The 16167-nt window shown below is 67.0% G+C and overlaps 1 protein-coding gene and 1 long non-coding RNA gene across 3 annotated transcripts in view; one reads left to right on the top strand and one right to left on the bottom strand.

Moving 5' to 3' along the window:
* LOC135977028 (2-hydroxyacyl-CoA lyase 2-like) overlaps nucleotides 1–12572 on the bottom strand; it is a 31390-nt gene extending 18818 nt beyond the window's left edge. Inside the window, exon 1 of one of the 2 annotated variants that reach the window (XM_065575611.1) lies at nucleotides 12415–12572. The gene's annotated coding sequence lies outside the window, so the exon portion shown is untranslated. Of the gene's footprint in view, nucleotides 1–879; nucleotides 1001–12414 lie in introns of those variants that run through there. The other variant, XM_065575610.1, reaches the window with a different exon arrangement.
* Nucleotides 914–16163, top strand: LOC135977029 (uncharacterized). The gene is made up of 3 exons (XR_010594341.1): nucleotides 914–1185; nucleotides 13325–13394; nucleotides 15595–16163. It is a non-coding gene; the product is annotated as an uncharacterized LOC135977029 (long non-coding RNA).
* Nucleotides 16164–16167: the final 4 nt, after the last annotated feature.

Below are 16167 nucleotides of genomic sequence, written 5' to 3'. Positions count from 1 at the left end.
GCTTTTGCTGTTTAGCTGGGCATAGTTTACTAGACTGTAAAGCTGGGCCCTGCCATTGGCCCTCAACCCAGTGCTTGCCTCTCCTATCCCCGTCCCCTTCCTCCTGGCCACCACCATTCCTCCTCACCCCCTGCCACTCTGCTTCTTGTCCCTTCCCATCCCCAACGGATTATTTCTTTCTTGCCACATCCAGTGATGGACTCCACCGGCCACATCCTCTTGGCTCTCTCTCCAGGTATATACCCATCCCCGGCAGACGTTCCTCTAACCTGCTCTTAAAAATCTCCAGTGATGTAGCGTCCACAACCTGCCTAGGCAATTTATTCCAGTGCTTCACCACCCTGACAGGAAGATTTTCCTAATGTCCAACCTAAACTGCCCCTGCTGCAATTTACGCCCATTGCTTCTTGTCCTAGCCTCAGAGGCGAAGGAGAACAACTTTTCTCCCTCCTCCTCCTAACAACCTTTTTAAATGGGACCTCCTCCCCTACAGGCCCCCGCTGCGGTGCTGCCCTAGACCCTCATCCTAGGTTGTAGCCCAACTCTGGCGGGTCACACCCCGCTTACCCCGCCCGGGCTCCTGCAGTTCCAGGGGGGGCACGGGCAGAGGGAAGGGGGCCGAGGCTGGGCTGCAGCGGGGGCCGGCAATCAGGCCTGCGGCCAGGCGCGGCTCTGCGCCTGTCCTTCCCCCCGGGCCTCGGTCCCGAACCGGGCACCGAGCCGCGGGCTGACGCGGGGCCGTGAGGCAGGGACTGGACCGGCGCAGAGCTGTTCTGGCCCCGCCCCTCTAGAACAATGACCCCCCCCCCCCCGCGCTGGCCCCGCCCCTCCCGACCCCCGCGCTGGCGACCCCCGCCCCTCCCCCACCGCTGCACATACCGGGCCCGCAGCGAACGGAAGTGGGAGTCTCGGCTCCGGGCGCCCACGCGGCCTCCCCCTGACGATGCCGGAACGCCCCTTCTCACGTGACCTCCGCTTCCGAGCCTCCAGGGCTAAGGTCCTGGGGGTGGGGAGGGGGTGTCACGTGGCCAAGAGGCGCGGGTGCCTAGGGCAGCCTGGAGACTCGCGGACTCCGAGTGCGCGCGGGTCAACCCAGGGGCGGAGTCAGTGCCCGTTACCTGTCCCCGGGCGTTGCCTTGGCGACAGTGTCAGTTACTGGCTGCTCCCCCTCCCCCCGGCGATGAGGTCGGTAACTGGGGACCTCTCTCCTCTCCCCTCCCCCACAGAAGTGGCAGGTTTGAATAATCTTTGGTGGTGCCCAGAATGGGTCCAAGTCCCCCACCCACCCACCCCTTCCTAAGGTCTCCGGGAGGGAGTTTAGGTGTGGTCTCTGAGCTGGGTGCAGGAGGGGGTGCGGGCTCTGGGCGGGGGGTTGGGGTGTGGTCTCTGAGCTGGGTGCAGGAGGGGGTGCGGGCTCTGGGAGGGGGGTTGGGGTGTGGGCTCTGGGCTGGGTGCAGGAGGGGGTGTGGGCTCTGGGAGGGGGGTTGGGGTGTGGGCTCTGGGCTGGATGCAGGAGGGGGTGCGGGCTCTGGGAGGGGGGTTGGGGTGCAGGCTCTGAGCTGGGTGCAGGAGGGGGTGCGGGCTCTGGGAGGGGGGTTGGGGTGTGGGCTCTGAGCTGGGTGCAGGAGGGGGTGTGGGCTCTGGGAGGGGAGTTGGGGTGTGGGCTCTGGGCTGGGTGCAGGAGGGGGTGCGGGCTCTGGGAGGGGAGTTGGGGTCAGGTCTCTGAGCTGGGTGCAGGAGGGGGTGCGGGCTCTGGGAGGGGGGTTGGGGTGTGGGCTCTGGGCTGGATGCAGGAGGGGGTGCGGGCTCTGGGAGGGGAGTTGGGGTCAGGGCTCTGGGCTGGGTGCAGGAGGGGGTGCGGGCTCTGGGAGGGGAGTTGGGGTCAGGTCTCTGAGCTGGGTGCAGGAGGGGGTGCGGGCTCTGGGAGGGGGGTTGGGGTGTGGGCTCTGGGCTGGATGCAGGAGGGGGTGCGGGCTCTGGGAGGGGAGTTGGGGTCAGGGCTCTGGGCTGGGTGCAGGAGGGGGTGCGGGCTGTGGGAGGGGAGTTGGGGTGTGGGCTCTGAGCTGAGTGCAGGAGGGGGTGCGGGCTCTGGGAGGGGAGTTGGGGTCAGGTCTCTGAGCTGGATGCAGGAGGGGGTGCGGGCTCTGGGAGGGGGGTTGGGGTGTGGGCTCTGAGCTGGGTGCAGGAGGGGGTGTGGGCTCTGGGAGGGGAGTTGGGGTCAGGGCTCTGGGCTGGGTGCAGGAGGGGGTGCGGGCTGTGGGAGGGGAGTTGGGGTGTGGGCTCTGAGCTGAGTGCAGGAGGGGGTGCGGGCTCTGGGAGGGGAGTTGGGGTCAGGTCTCTGAGCTGGGTGCAGGAGGGGGTGCGGGCTCTGGGAGGGGGGTTGGGGTGCGGGCTCTGGGCTGGATGCAGGAGGGGGTGCGGGCTCTGGGAGGGGAGTTGGGGTGCGGGCTCTGAGCTGGGTGCAGGAGGGGGTGCGGGCTCTGGGCGGGGGGTTGGGGTGTGGGCTCTGAGCTGAGTGCAGGAGGGGGTGCGGGCTCTGGGAGGGGAGTTGGGGTCAGGTCTCTGAGCTGGGTGCAGGAGGGGGTGCGGGCTCTGGGAGGGGGGTTGGGGTGTGGGCTCTGGGCTGGATGCAGGAGGGGGTGCGGGCTCTGGGAGGGGAGTTGGGGTCAGGGCTCTGGGCTGGGTGCAGGAGGGGGTGCGGGCTGTGGGAGGGGAGTTGGGGTGTGGGCTCTGAGCTGAGTGCAGGAGGGGGTGCGGGCTCTGGGAGGGGAGTTGGGGTCAGGTCTCTGAGCTGGATGCAGGAGGGGGTGCGGGCTCTGGGAGGGGGGTTGGGGTGTGGGCTCTGAGCTGGGTGCAGGAGGGGGTGTGGGCTCTGGGAGGGGAGTTGGGGTCAGGGCTCTGGGCTGGGTGCAGGAGGGGGTGCGGGCTGTGGGAGGGGAGTTGGGGTGTGGGCTCTGAGCTGAGTGCAGGAGGGGGTGCGGGCTCTGGGAGGGGAGTTGGGGTCAGGTCTCTGAGCTGGGTGCAGGAGGGGGTGCGGGCTCTGGGAGGGGGGTTGGGGTGCGGGCTCTGGGCTGGATGCAGGAGGGGGTGCGGGCTCTGGGAGGGGAGTTGGGGTGCGGGCTCTGAGCTGGGTGCAGGAGGGGGTGCGGGCTCTGAGAGGGGGGTTGGGGTGCGGGCTCTGGGCTGGATGCAGGAGGGGGTGCGGGCTCTGGGCGGGGGGTTGGGGTGTGGTCTCTGAGCTGGGTGCAGGAGGGGGTGCGGGCTCTGGGAGGGGAGTTGGGGTCAGGTCTCTGAGCTGGGTGCAGGAGGGGGTGTGGGCTCTGGGAGGGGGGTTGGGGTGCAGGCTCTGAGCTGGGTGCAGGAGGGGGTGTGGGCTCTGGGAGGGGGGTTGGGGTGCAGGCTCTGAGCTGGGTGCAGGAGGGGATGCGGGCTCTGGGAGGGGGGTTGGGGTGTGGGCTCTGAGCTGGGTGCAGGAGGGGGTGTGGGCTCTGGGAGGGGGGTTGGGGTGCGGGCTCTGGGCTGGGTGCAGGAGGGGGTGTGGGCTCTGGGAGGGGAGTTGGGGTGCGGGCTCTGAGCTGGGTGCAGGAGGGGGTGTGGGCTCTGGGAGGGGGGTTGGGGTGCGGGCTCTGGGCTGGGTGCAGGAGGGGGTGCGGGCTCCGGGAGGGGGGTTGGGGTGCGGGCTCTGAGCTGGGTGCAGGAGGGGGTGCGGGCTCTGGGAGGGGGGTTGGGGTGTGGGCTCTGGGCTGGGTGCAGGAGGGGGTGCGGGCTCCGGGAGGGGGGTTGGGGTGTGGGCTCTGGGCTGGATGCAGGAGGGGGTGCGGGCTCTGGGAGGGGGGTTGGGGTCAGGGCTCTGAGCTGGGTGCAGGAGGGGGTGCGGGCTCTGGGCGGGGGGTTGGGGTGTGGTCTCTGAGCTGGGTGCAGGAGGGGGTGCGGGCTCTGGGAGGGGAGTTGGGGTCAGGTCTCTGAGCTGGGTGCAGGAGGGGGTGTGGGCTCTGGGAGGGGGGTTGGGGTGCAGGCTCTGAGCTGGGTGCAGGAGGGGGTGTGGGCTCTGGGAGGGGGGTTGGGGTGCGGGCTCTGGGCTGGGTGCAGGAGGGGGTGTGGGCTCTGGGAGGGGGGTTGGGGTGCGGGCTCTGGGCTGGGTGCAGGAGGGGGTGCGGGCTCTGGGAGGGGGGTTGGGGTGCGGGCTCTGAGCTGGGTGCAGGAGGGGGTGCGGGCTCTGGGAGGGGGGTTGGGGTGTGGGCTCTGGGCTGGGTGCAGGAGGGGGTGCGGGCTCCGGGAAGGGGGTTGGGGTGTGGGCTCTGGGCTGGATGCAGGAGGGGGTGCGGGCTCTGGGAGGGGGGTTGGGGTGTGGGCTCTGGGCTGGATGCAGGAGGGGGTGCGGGCTCTGGGAGGGGGGTTGGGGTGCGGGCTCTGAGCTGGGTGCAGGAGGGGGTGTGGGCTCTGGGAGGGGAGTTGGGGTCAGGTCTCTGAGCTGGGTGCAGGAGGGGGTGCGGGCTCTGGGAGGGGAGTTGGGGTGCGGGCTCTGAGCTGGGTGCAGGAGGGGGTGCGGGCTCTGGGAGGGGGGTTGGGGTGCGGGCTCTGAGCTGGGTGCAGGAGGGGGTGCGGGCTCTGGGAGGGGGGTTGGGGTGTGGGCTCTGGGCTGGGTGCAGGAGGGGGTGCGGGCTCCGGGAGGGGGGTTGGGGTGCGGGCTCTGGGCTTGGTGCAGGAGGGGGTGCAGGCTCTGGGAGGGGAGTTGGGGTCAGGGCTCTGGGCTGGGTGCAGGAGGGGGTGCGGGCTCTGGGAGGGGAGTTGGGGTGTGGGCTCTGGGCTGGGTGCAGGAGGGGGTGCGGGCTCTGGGAGGGGGGTTGGGGTGCAGGCTCTGGGCTGGATGCAGGAGGGGGTGCGGGCTCTGGGAGGGGGGTTGGGGTGCAGGCTCTGAGCTGGGTGCAGAAGGGGGTGCGGGCTCCGGGAGGGAGTTTAGGTGTGGTCTCTGAGCTGGGTGCAGGAGGGGGTGCGGGCTCTGGGAGGGGGGTTGGGGTGCGGGCTCTGAGCTGGGTGCAGGAGGGGGTGCGGGCTCTGGGAGGGGGGTTGGGGTGCGGGCTCTGAGCTGGGTGCAGGAGGGGGTGCGGGCTCTGGGAGGGTAGTTGGGGTCAGGGCTCTGGGCTGGGTGCAGGAGGGGGTGCGGGCTCTGGGCGGGGGGTTGGGGTGCGGGCTCTGAGCTGGGTGCAGGAGGGGGTGCGGGCTCTGGGAGGGGGGTTGGGGTGCAGGCTCTGAGCTGGGTGCAGAAGGGGCTGCGGGCTCTGGGAGGGGAGTTGGGGTGTGGGCTCTGAGCTGGGTGCAGGAGGGGGTGCGGGCTCTGGGAGGGGAGTTGGGGTGTGGGCTCTGGGCTGGGTGCAGGAGGGGGTGCAGGCTCTGGGAGGGGGGTTGGGGTGCAGGCTCGGAGCTGGGTGCAGGAGGGGGTGTGGGCTCTGGGAGGGGGGTTGGGGTGTGGGCTCTGGGCTGGGTGCAGGAGGGGGTGTGGGCTCTGGGAGGGGGGTTGGGGTGCGGGCTCTGAGCTGGATGCAGGAGGGAGTGCGGGCTCTGGGAGGGGAGTTGGGGTCAGGTCTCTGAGCTGGGTGCAGGAGGGGGTGCGGGCTCTGGGAGGGGAGTTGGGGTGTGGGCTCTGGGCTGGGTGCAGGAGGGGGTGCGGGCTCCGGGAGGGGGGTTGGGGTGCGGGCTCTGGGCTTGGTGCAGGAGGGGGTGCGGGCTCTGGGAGGGGAGTTGGGGTCAGGGCTCTGGGCTGGGTGCAGGAGGGGGTGCGGGCTGTGGGAGGGGAGTTGGGGTGTGGGCTCTGGGCTGGGTGCAGGAGGGGGTGCGGGCTCCGGGAAGGGGGTTGGGGTGTGGGCTCTGGGCTGGATGCAGGAGGGGGTGCGGGCTCTGGGAGGGGGGTTGGGGTGTGGGCTCTGGGCTGGATGCAGGAGGGGGTGCGGGCTCTGGGAGGGGGGTTGGGGTGCGGGCTCTGAGCTGGGTGCAGGAGGGGGTGTGGGCTCTGGGAGGGGAGTTGGGGTCAGGTCTCTGAGCTGGGTGCAGGAGGGGGTGCGGGCTCTGGGAGGGGAGTTGGGGTGCGGGCTCTGAGCTGGGTGCAGGAGGGGGTGCGGGCTCTGGGAGGGGGGTTGGGGTGCGGGCTCTGAGCTGGGTGCAGGAGGGGGTGCGGGCTCTGGGAGGGGGGTTGGGGTGTGGGCTCTGGGCTGGGTGCAGGAGGGGGTGCGGGCTCCGGGAGGGGGGTTGGGGTGCGGGCTCTGGGCTTGGTGCAGGAGGGGGTGCAGGCTCTGGGAGGGGAGTTGGGGTCAGGGCTCTGGGCTGGGTGCAGGAGGGGGTGCGGGCTCTGGGAGGGGAGTTGGGGTGTGGGCTCTGGGCTGGGTGCAGGAGGGGGTGCGGGCTCTGGGAGGGGGGTTGGGGTGCAGGCTCTGGGCTGGATGCAGGAGGGGGTGCGGGCTCTGGGAGGGGGGTTGGGGTGCAGGCTCTGAGCTGGGTGCAGAAGGGGGTGCGGGCTCCGGGAGGGAGTTTAGGTGTGGTCTCTGAGCTGGGTGCAGGAGGGGGTGCGGGCTCTGGGAGGGGGGTTGGGGTGCGGGCTCTGAGCTGGGTGCAGGAGGGGGTGCGGGCTCTGGGAGGGGGGTTGGGGTGCGGGCTCTGGGCTGGGTGCAGGAGGGGGTGCGGGCTCTGGGAGGGGAGTTGGGGTGTGGGCTCTGGGCTGGGTGCAGGAGGGGGTGCGGGCTCTGGGAGGGGGGTTGGGGTGCAGGCTCTGGGCTGGATGCAGGAGGGGGTGCGGGCTCTGGGAGGGGGGTTGGGGTGCAGGCTCTGAGCTGGGTGCAGAAGGGGGTGCGGGCTCCGGGAGGGAGTTTAGGTGTGGTCTCTGAGCTGGGTGCAGGAGGGGGTGCGGGCTCTGGGAGGGGGGTTGGGGTGCGGGCTCTGAGCTGGGTGCAGGAGGGGGTGCGGGCTCTGGGAGGGTAGTTGGGGTCAGGGCTCTGGGCTGGGTGCAGGAGGGGGTGCGGGCTCTGGGAGGGGGGTTGGGGTGCGGGCTCTGAGCTGGGTGCAGGAGGGGGTGCGGGCTCTGGGAGGGGGGTTGGGGTGCAGGCTCTGAGCTGGGTGCAGAAGGGGCTGCGGGCTCTGGGAGGGGAGTTGGGGTGTGGGCTCTGAGCTGGGTGCAGGAGGGGGTGCGGGCTCTGGGAGGGGAGTTGGGGTGTGGGCTCTGGGCTGGGTGCAGGAGGGGGTGCAGGCTCTGGGAGGGGGGTTGGGGTGCAGGCTCGGAGCTGGTGCAGGAGGGGGTGTGGGCTCTGGGAGGGGGGTTGGGGTGTGGGCTCTGGGCTGGGTGCAGGAGGGGGTGTGGGCTCTGGGAGGGGGGTTGGGGTGCGGGCTCTGAGCTGGATGCAGGAGGGAGTGCGGGCTCTGGGAGGGGAGTTGGGGTCAGGTCTCTGAGCTGGGTGCAGGAGGGGGTGCGGGCTCTGGGAGGGGAGTTGGGGTGTGGGCTCTGGGCTGGGTGCAGGAGGGGGTGCGGGCTCCGGGAGGGGGGTTGGGGTGCGGGCTCTGGGCTTGGTGCAGGAGGGGGTGCGGGCTCTGGGAGGGGAGTTGGGGTCAGGGCTCTGGGCTGGGTGCAGGAGGGGGTGCGGGCTGTGGGAGGGGAGTTGGGGTGTGGGCTCTGGGCTGGGTGCAGGAGGGGGTGCGGGCTCTGGGAGGGGGGTTGGGGTGCGGGCTCTGAGCTGGGTGCAGGAGGGGGTGCGGGCTCTGGGAGGGGGGTTGGGGTGCAGACTCTGAGCTGGGTGCAGAAGGGGGTGCGGGCTCCGGGAGGGAGTTTAGGTGTGGTCTCTGAGCTGGGTGCAGGAGGGGGTGCGGGCTCTGGGAGGGGGGTTGGGGTGCGGGCTCTGAGCTGGGTGCAGGAGGGGGTGCGGGCTCTGGGAGGGTAGTTGGGGTCAGGGCTCTGGGCTGGGTGCAGGAGGGGGTGCGGGCTCTCGGAGGGGGGTTGGGGTGCGGGCTCTGAGCTGGGTGCAGGAGGGGGTGCGGGCTCTGGGAGGGGGGTTGGGGTGCAGGCTCTGAGCTGGGTGCAGAAGGGGGTGCGGGCTCCGGGAGGGAGTTTAGGTGTGGTCTCTGAGCTGGGTGCAGGAGGGGGTGCGGGCTCTGGGAGGGGGGTTGGGGTGCGGGCTCTGAGCTGGGTGCAGGAGGGGGTGCGGGCTCTGGGAGGGGGGTTGGGGTGTGGTCTCTGAGCTGGGTGCAGGAGGGGGTGCGGGCTCTGGGAGGGTAGTTGGGGTCAGGGCTCTGGGCTGGGTGCAGGAGGGGGTGCGGGCTCTGGGAGGGGGGTTGGGGTGCGGGCTCTGGGCTGGATGTAGGAGGGGGTGCGGGCTCTGGGCGGGGGGTTGGGGTGTGGGCGCTGTCTGGGTGCAGGAGGGGGTGCAGGCTCTGGGAGGGTAGTTGGGGTGCAGGCTCTGAGCTGGGTGCAGAAGGGGGTGCAGGCTCTGGGAGGGGGGTTGGGGTGCGGGCTCTGGGCTGGGTGCAGGAGGGGGTGCGGGCTCTGGGAGGGGGGTTGGGGTGTGGGCTCTGGGCTGGATGCAGGAGGGGGTGCGGGCTCTGGGAGGGGGGTTGGGGTGTGGTCTCTGAGCTGGGTGCAGAAGGGGGTGCGGGCTCCGGGAGGGGAGTTGGGGTGCAGGCTCTGAGCTGGGTGCAGGAGGGGGTGCGGGCTCTGGGAGGGGAGTTGGGGTCAGGGCTCTGGGCTGGGTGCAGGAGGGGGTGCGGGCTCTGGGAGGGGGGTTGGGGTGGGGTCTCTGAGCTGGGTGCAGAAGGGGGTGCGGGCTCCGGGAGGGGGGTTGGGGTGCGGGCTCTGGGCTGGGTGCAGGAGGGTGTGCGGGCTCTGGGAGGGGAGTTGGGGTCAGGGCTCTGGGCTGTGTGCAGGAGGGGGTGCGGGCTCTGGGAGGGGAGTTGGGGTGTGGGCTCTGAGCTGGGTGCAGGAGGGGGTGCGGGCTCTGGGAGGGGGGTTGGGGTCAGGGCTCTGGGCTGGGTGCAGGAGGGAGTGCGGGCTCTGGGAGGGGGGTTGGGGTGCGGGCTCTGAGCTGGGTGCAGGAGGGGGTGCAGGATCTGGGAGGGAGTTTAGGTGTGGTCTCTGAGCTGGGTGCAGGAGGGGGTGCGGGCTCTGGGAGGGGGGTTGGGGTGTGGTCTCTGAGCTGGGTGCAGGAGGGGGTGCGGGCTCTGGGAGGGGGGTTGGGGTGCGGGCTCTGAGCTGGGTGCAGGAGGGGGTGCGGGCTCTGGGAGGGTAGTTGGGGTCAGGGCTCTGGGCTGGGTGCAGGAGGGGGTGCGGGCTCTCGGAGGGGGGTTGGGGTGCGGGCTCTGAGCTGGGTGCAGGAGGGGGTGCGGGCTCTGGGAGGGGGGTTGGGGTGCAGGCTCTGAGCTGGGTGCAGAAGGGGGTGCGGGCTCCGGGAGGGAGTTTAGGTGTGGTCTCTGAGCTGGGTGCAGGAGGGGGTGCGGGCTCTGGGAGGGGGGTTGGGGTGCGGGCTCTGAGCTGGGTGCAGGAGGGGGTGCGGGCTCTGGGAGGGGGGTTGGGGTGTGGTCTCTGAGCTGGGTGCAGGAGGGGGTGCGGGCTCTGGGAGGGTAGTTGGGGTCAGGGCTCTGGGCTGGGTGCAGGAGGGGGTGCGGGCTCTGGGAGGGGGGTTGGGGTGCGGGCTCTGGGCTGGATGTAGGAGGGGGTGCGGGCTCTGGGCGGGGGGTTGGGGTGTGGGCGCTGTCTGGGTGCAGGAGGGGGTGCAGGCTCTGGGAGGGTAGTTGGGGTGCAGGCTCTGAGCTGGGTGCAGAAGGGGGTGCAGGCTCTGGGAGGGGGGTTGGGGTGCGGGCTCTGGGCTGGGTGCAGGAGGGGGTGCGGGCTCTGGGAGGGGGGTTGGGGTGTGGGCTCTGGGCTGGATGCAGGAGGGGGTGCGGGCTCTGGGAGGGGGGTTGGGGTGTGGTCTCTGAGCTGGGTGCAGAAGGGGGTGCGGGCTCCGGGAGGGGAGTTGGGGTGCAGGCTCTGAGCTGGGTGCAGGAGGGGGTGCGGGCTCTGGGAGGGGAGTTGGGGTCAGGGCTCTGGGCTGGGTGCAGGAGGGGGTGCGGGCTCTGGGAGGGGGGTTGGGGTGGGGTCTCTGAGCTGGGTGCAGAAGGGGGTGCGGGCTCCGGGAGGGGGGTTGGGGTGCGGGCTCTGGGCTGGGTGCAGGAGGGTGTGCGGGCTCTGGGAGGGGAGTTGGGGTCAGGGCTCTGGGCTGTGTGCAGGAGGGGGTGCGGGCTCTGGGAGGGGAGTTGGGGTGTGGGCTCTGAGCTGGGTGCAGGAGGGGGTGCGGGCTCTGGGAGGGGGGTTGGGGTCAGGGCTCTGGGCTGGGTGCAGGAGGGAGTGCGGGCTCTGGGAGGGGGGTTGGGGTGCGGGCTCTGAGCTGGGTGCAGGAGGGGGTGCAGGATCTGGGAGGGAGTTTAGGTGTGGTCTCTGAGCTGGGTGCAGGAGGGGGTGCGGGCTCTGGGAGGGGGGTTGGGGTGTGGTCTCTGAGCTGGGTGCAGGAGGGGGTGCGGGCTCTGGGAGGGGGGTTGGGGTGCGGGCTCTGGGCTGGATGCAGGAGGGGGTGCGGGCTCTGGGAGGGGGGTTGGGGTGTGGGCTCTGGGCTGGGTGCAGGAGGGGGTGCAGACTCTGGGAGGGGGGTTGGGGTCAGGGCTCTGAGCTGGGTGCAGGAGGGGGTGCGGGCTCTGGGAGGGGAGTTGGGATGCAGGCTCTGAGCTGGGTGCAGGAGGGGGTGCAGGCTCTGGGAGGGGAGTTTGGGTGTGGGCTCTGAACTGGGTGCAGAAGGGGGTGCGGGCTCTGGGAGGGGGGTTGGGGTGTGGGCTCTGGACTGGGTGCAGGAGGGGGTGCGGGCTCTGGGAGGGTAGTTGGGGTCAGGGCTCTGGGCTGGGTGCAGGAGGGGGTGCGGGCTCTGGGAGGGAGTTTAGGTGTGGTCTCTGGGCTGGGTGCAGGAGGGGGTGTGGGCTCTGGGAGGGGGGTTGGGGTGCAGGCTCTGAGCTGGATGCAGGAGGGGGTGCGGGCTCTGGGAGGGGGGTTGGGGTGTGGGCTCTGAGCTGGGTGCAGGAGGGGGTGCGGGCTCTGGGAGGGGGGTTGGGGTGTGGTCTCTGAGCTGGGTGCAGAAGGGGGTGCGGGCTCCAGGAGGGGGGTTGGGGTGTGGGCTCTGGGCTGGGTGCAGGAGGGGGTGCGGGCTCTGGGAGGGGAGTTGGGGTGCAGGCTCTGAGCTGGGTGCAGGAGGGGGTGCGGGCTCTGGGAGGGGGGTTGGGGTGTGGGCTCTGGGCTGGATGCAGGAGGGGGTGCGGGCTCTGGGAGGGGGGTTGGGGTGCGGGCTCTGAGCTGGGTGCAGGAGGGGGTGCAGGATCTGGGAGGGAGTTTAGGTGTGGTCTCTGAGCTGGGTGCAGGAGGGGGTGCGGGCTCTGGGAGGGGGGTTGGGGTGTGGTCTCTGAGCTGGGTGCAGGAGGGGGTGCGGGCTCTGGGAGGGGGGTTGGGGTGCGGGCTCTGGGCTGGGTGCAGGAGGGGGTGTGGGCTCTAGGAGGGGGGTTGGGGTGTGGGCTCTGGGCTGGATGCAGGAGGGGGTGCGGGCTCTGGGAGGGGGTTGGGGTGCGGGCTCTGAGCTGGGTGCAGGAGGGGGTGCGGGCTCTGGGAGGGGAGTTGGGGTCAGGGCTCTGGGCTGGGTGCAGGAGGGAGTGCGGGCTCTGGGAGGGGGGTTGGGGTGCGGGCTCTGGGCTGGATGCAGGAGGGGGTGCGGGCTCTGGGCGGGGGGTTGGGGTGTGGGCTCTGGGCTGGGTGCAGGAGGGGGTGCAGGCTCTGGGAGGGGAGTTGGGGTGCAGGCTCTGAGCTGGGTGCAGGAGGGGGTGCGGGCTCTGGGAGGGGGGTTGGGGTGCGGGCTCTGGGCTGGGTGCAGGAGGGGGTGTGGGCTCTGGGAGGGGGGTTGGGGTGTGGGCTCTGGGCTGGATGCAGGAGGGGGTGCGGGCTCTGGGAGGGGGGTTGGGGTGCGGGCTCTGAGCTGGGTGCAGGAGGGGGTGCGGGCTCTGGGAGGGGAGTTGGGGTCAGGGCTCTGGGCTGGGTGCAGGAGGGAGTGCGGGCTCTGGGAGGGGGGTTGGGGTGCGGGCTCTGGGCTGGATGCAGGAGGGGGTGCGGGCTCTGGGAGGGGGGTTGGGGTGTGGGCTCTGGGCTGGGTGCAGGAGGGGGTGCAGGCTCTGGGAGGGGAGTTGGGGTGCAGGCTCTGAGCTGGGTGCAAGAGGGGGTGCGGGCTCTGAGCTGGGTGCAGGATGGGGTGCGGGCTCTGGGCTGGGGGTGCAGGCTTTGGGGTGTGGCTGGGGATGAAGGCTTTGGGGTGCAGGAAGGGGTTCCTGGTTTGGCGGGGCTCAGGGCTGGGGCAGGGAATTGGGGTGCAGACTTACCTCTGGCAGCTCCTGGTCAGCAGCGCAGCCATGGTGCAGAGGCAGGCTTCCTGCCTGTCCTGGCACCGCGTACCACACCGAGCCCTAGAAGTGGCCAGCAGCAGGTCTGGCTCCTACGCGGAGGCATGCAAGCCACTTCATGAGACTTTCGCTCTCAGGCACCACCCCCTCTCCCCCAGTTCACATTGGCTGGTTCCCAGCCAATGGGAGTGCAGAGCCAGTGCTTGGGGTGGGAGCAGTGTGCTGAGCTCCATGGCCCCCCTGCCTAGAAGCCAGACCCACTGCTGGCCACTTCCAGGGCGCAGCGCGGCGTCGAAACAGATAGGCACTAACCTGCATTAGCTGAGCAGCACGGCTGACGGGACTTTTAATATCCCCGTCAACGGTGCTGACCAGAGCGACCCAGTGCCTGACATGCTACGACCCAGTACAGGGTCGCAACCCGAACTTTGAAAAACGCTGAGTTACAGGGTCCCTCTCTCCCCCACACCCAGCTGATGGTGGCAATTACTGGGTCCTTCTCTCCCCCCCCCTGCCCCCACCAGTGATGGGGTCGGTGACTGGGTGCTCCTTTTCTCCCTGCCCTGCGGGAGCTGTCCCAACAACGGGGTCGGTGACTGGGTGGCTCCTGTCCCGTGGGTGCCACCCTGGCAACCAGGTCAGTGACTGGGTGCCCCCTCCAGGCGCCACCCTGACACTGCTGCTTAGTGTTCTGGGGGTCTTGCACCTCTCATCAGAGCCAGTGTTAACACACTCTCCACCTGGCACCCGCGCCAGCCTCCTTAGGGGCCCCTGCAGGCAGTACTAAGCAGACGGGAAGCGCACTGATGAGCGGCTCCGGGTGTCACAGACATGCCCCACCAGCTTCCGGTCCAGAATTGACCTATAGCTTCATGGCTTATCCGTGTAGGAATGGCGTTGGGCTCATCTTGGGCAGCACCTGTCTCCCTTGCACCAGTGTCCCTTGTCAAAACAATCCGGTGAGTGGCATTGGCCTGGAAGTGACACATGCACCACACTTACATACACCCCTTTCACACACGCACACCCACATACATACACACATCCCCTACCCCCAGAAAGCTTAGGACCTAGATCTTGTCTCTGTACAGTTGCCCTTGGCTCTGTCTCGGTGCCTGTCAATTCCTCAGCCAGGTGCACTGTGACAGGGGGATTGGGGAGGGCTGGAGTGGAGTTGGAATGGAGGCCTGGTTTTGCATTGATTGAACTAGCACTTAGGGCTTTTATCTCAAAACACGTGGATTTTCTCCTGATAGGTCTGTGACACTTCACCCCATATTCTTCCCAGTAATATTATTATGATATGATTATGGCATAATTATGATGCATTTTGTACAAGTCGGGTCAAGTGAGGTGTCATTGAAAAGGTTATGGTTTGCTGAATATGATTATCCTATTTGTATGCATGTATCATTTTTGTATCTGAAGTTATAAATACTGACTATGTATCTGTACTTCAAATGTATTTACACCTGGGTAATACCCACTAGACAAGATGTTCTCAGTCTAGATAGTGGGTGGGGAAGGGTCTATTCAGGGCAATGGGCTATTAAGAACAATAGGCCTTAGGAGAAGCTTATCTCCCACCTGGTTAGCCTTCCTGAGAACGCTACAGACAGCCTGTAAGTAATGGCTGCTCTGACTCTACAAGGACATGTGACCAGGCCACACGATACTGGACTCCATTTTGGGATGTCAGTATTTTTCCACAAACTGGTCTGGGAACCAAGCTCTACAATGGCAGACTTCTGCCTCAGCAGGGAGTGAGTGGAGCTTGAGGACAGTTCCCCTTGCAGCCGAGTCTAAGGCCTTGGCTACACTGGCGCTGTACAGCGCTGCAACTTGCTGCGCTCAGGGGTGTGAAAAAACACCCCCTTGAGCGCAACGAGTGCAGCGCTGTAAAGCGCCAGTGTAATCCGTGCCTGAAGTGCTGCACGCTCCCTTGCAGCACTGCAAGCTACTCCCCTCGGAGAGGTGGAGTACTGACAGTGCTGCGAGAGAGCTGTCGCGCCGCCAGCGCTGCGAGTACACTTGCACTTGAATCCTCAAGTGTAGCCAAGGCCTAACAAGCTGCACTGGGATCTATTTACAAAGTTGGGTTGATTTCACGGTGTAATTAGGAAAGTTGCAAACACGCAATGGGCATTGAGGGAAGCCTTGTGGGCACTCTGTTAAAGGGTCTCTAGGGTGGATGGAGGAGAAAGACACTTCATTAAAACTCATACAGAACATGTGTCACTGGGAGAGGGCCTAAGGGGGCAGGATGAGGAAACTACAGTGGAGCCCAAAGACCTCAACCTGCGTTGGCATCTCAAGCTATCCCAGTTCCGGCACCGGGGATATGACGGAGGCAGCCGGGCCTGTCAGGAGGCTGCTCAGAGCAGCCAGTATCAGCCCAGCTAGGGCTTTGTTATCATAATAAATAAAATCACTAACACTTATCCTTTGGGTCTGGTTGACTTTGCTATCCGTTCCTCAGTCAGGATGTGGTCCAGGTTCTATAGTGATAGTGTTCACTGCGGAATGTGGTAGGAAGTCCATATTCCAATCCAGCCCAGTTTTGGAGTGGCCCATGTGAAACAAGTTGGGGTGGGTTGGGGGTCTGAGCCCAGGGGCCTGATGGCTACAGCCCTTGGCAAACGGGGCCACAGTGGCTGGGCTAGGTAATCCGACTCCTCCAAGGCCTGGCTGGAGCTGGAGCTGAAGCTGCTGTATTAGGAGCAGTCTTCAGTCTGTAGCTCTGCTACTCCGGCACTCAACTGACACCTTTCCAAGAGGCAGGAGGAAGCCATGGGACACACCTGGCCCATAAGGAATGGGAACTCCTCTGGGCCTAAGGCCCCCACATGCTTTATCTGAGCTTTCGAAATACCTGAGAGCAGGGGCCAAACTCCTTAGCAATGACTTATTAGGAGACCATCACATGGACCCCTCCCCTCCCGTTCCTGGTTCAGGCCCCTCCCTGTGTACTGGGCATGTTTCCCCTAAGCTCTGGCCCCAGGCTAATTCTTCACCTCTTGCTCAGGGTTCAGAAAAGCCCTGTGCTGCAAATGCTGTGGTGTGACAGCTTAAAAGTGACAACATTTAAAGTGCTTATATCCCAATGCTAGGAGTCTAAATAATAAGATGGGTGACCTAGAGTGCCTTGTATGTAACTAGAGTGCCTGGGACCCCTGCAACGAGCGTGTGCTGCAGACCTGCGGGATCGGTCGACGCTATGCACGTCTCATGTGGCGCCTCATGGTCTCAGACACCATCCGATGGTTTGGGGACATCTACATCGAGCACATCACCGGCCACCGACAGTACCAGGAGGCGTGAGCCAGTGTGACATTGTTCTCCCACTACAAGAAAGGGACCAAGTGACCACCTCCGTTGGATCATATGAAGTGGAACCATAAACTCCCTGAACATTAAATCTCACCAAATGAGGGTCAATCCATCCTCATCATCATATCCACTCATTATAATCCACACCCAAACATAGCCACTTCATCAACTTCATACCCTCATATCTCAATGTCTATACTTTGACCCATGAACCTTTTACCCCCAATCGGGGATATTGCAGATTATGTATTCCTCATACCACTTTATCTTAAACCAAACTTTGCACCCTCGATAATCTGTATGTTATTCCCTGATAACCAGAAATTTCTATGCTCAAACTCTGTTCAGTATTTTTTTAACATCATCTTAATAAAATTTTTAAATCTGTTCTTATTAAATGAG

This window comes from Chrysemys picta, chromosome 22 (genome assembly GCF_011386835.1).
Source record: "Chrysemys picta bellii isolate R12L10 chromosome 22, ASM1138683v2, whole genome shotgun sequence".
NCBI classification, from domain to species: Eukaryota; Metazoa; Chordata; order Testudines; family Emydidae; genus Chrysemys; species Chrysemys picta.
This window is presented reverse-complemented; position numbering and strand designations above follow the sequence as displayed.